This window comes from Thermobia domestica, chromosome 15 (assembly GCF_964235325.1).
Source record: "Thermobia domestica chromosome 15, izTheDome1.hap1.1, whole genome shotgun sequence".
NCBI lineage: Eukaryota > Metazoa > Arthropoda > Insecta > Zygentoma > Lepismatidae > Thermobia > Thermobia domestica.
The window spans coordinates 23,214,325-23,216,283 of NC_137468.1; positions in this window are offsets into that span (position 1 = coordinate 23,214,325).

Consider the following 1,959-nt stretch of genomic DNA (forward strand, 5'->3'; position numbering starts at 1 on the left):
TCTTCACTCTGGATACCACTACCGAACGCAATTGTTGGAATTCAAATACTGTGCCACAACAATGCATATCTAAAAACTTTCCTAGTGACCTTCGTAATAGACTAATAGGTGATGAAACAAACGCCTGAGAGATATGCAACCCACATATACAACTATGTAGTGTTGTGATGTATGATGCTTTACTCGTAGGATATGATGCTTTACTTTTTTTTAAAAAAAATCAACACTTCCGATGTACCCCTAAAAATGTAATAAAGAAATAACGGTCACGTTTTTTTAAATATTCAATTAGAACTGGACAATCTATCCAAAATTGGGAATCGACCAGTGAAAACGGCACGATTCTAGCACTTGTGGTTTTCGAGATCTCATTGCCGAAAAGATTGGAGACAAACATAAACGTTTCTTTGGAGACAAATATGTAAACCTAGCATTGTAATATAGATGGTTTGATGTTCTGGGGAAATACACCTAAAATTCGTGTGAGCTTTATTCTACAGAAGAGAGTGGTAAGGATCCTAGCAGAGGTAGAATGGAACTTTTTTTGCAGTAATATCTTTAAAGAATTTGAAATAATCACTCTTCCTTCAATATATTTGAATGAAGCATTAAGATACACTATATGATAAAATATAGTAGTGGATTTCCTGTCAACACAAAAATGCATAGATACAACACAAGAAATAAAGAAGACATTCACTCGAACACACACACACAGAACAACGTCCATAATAAATCAGTTAACCCAAAGGCACTCTATTATACAATCTACTTCCATCATGTATAAAAAGTCAGGCTTTAGAATCAAACTTTTTAATCACTTGATAAAACAATGCTTTTACTCGGTTCAAGAATATGTTCAAAATAATTCGTATGCATAAAATTAAATGTACAATAAGGTAAATTAGTGAATCTAGAATAATCCTTATAGTATAACACATGTAAATATGATTATGTAGCCTATATATTTAAAACTGGCATGTTCAATTTTGCTGTATTAAAATGAACGGATGCAAAAAAAAAAAAAAAAAAAAAAAAAAAATCATGATTATGTCCAAAATAACCGATATTAATGTCATGTTAGGGGTTTTGGGTTTTCTGAGATAAATAGTAATTAGCGGGGAAAATTTTCATCTTCCTGCCAACCAAAAGTGCTGAACACACACTTACACACACACACACACACACACACACACACACACACGAAGTTCAATTTGATGGGATTATAGATAATCTGAACAAGGTGAATGTTCAAGAGGATCAAATGGGAAGACTGACAAAAAAAAAAAAAAAAAAAAGGCACTTGAAGGTTTGCGCTTGTAACTGAATGATAACCTAATAAAAAATAATCTTTATTATCATAGATATTCTGCCATTATTTGGCAGATCACTTGCTGCAACTGAGAAGCTTCCATGTCTCACGGTCTTTCGTTAACCTCTTCTTCTTCACGTGCAATTGCTCCGTTTTGATACAGTTCATTAATTGTAGTCTTCTTCACCGTGTCCCTCTCTTTCCTGCCACTATAACATCTACCACGTCCCTCATAATATACTTCCTTCTTAGGCAATGTCCCAACCAGTTTCTCTTCCTATTCTTAATAATATTTACAATTGTTCTTTTTTCCCAACCATTTCTAATGCTCTCTCATTCGTTTTTCGCTAGAACCAGCTAATTCCTTCCATTCTTCTCCACGCCCACATTTCGAAAGCTTCCAGTCGTTTTTCATAATTTTTGCGTAATGTCCATGTATCTCATCCATCCAGTACAATACTCCACACGAAGCCTTTGTCTCAACTCATCGAATAATGTAAATACATATTTCTAACGCCACTTGAGGAGGGCAGAGGGGACATTTGTCTTTCCTTCTATAGTCCTTTACTCTCGTCTGAGACTGTAAAGGCAATCGAAGATGAAGGCGAATCAGCATCGTTCGATATATTTCTCGACTTTCGGTTACA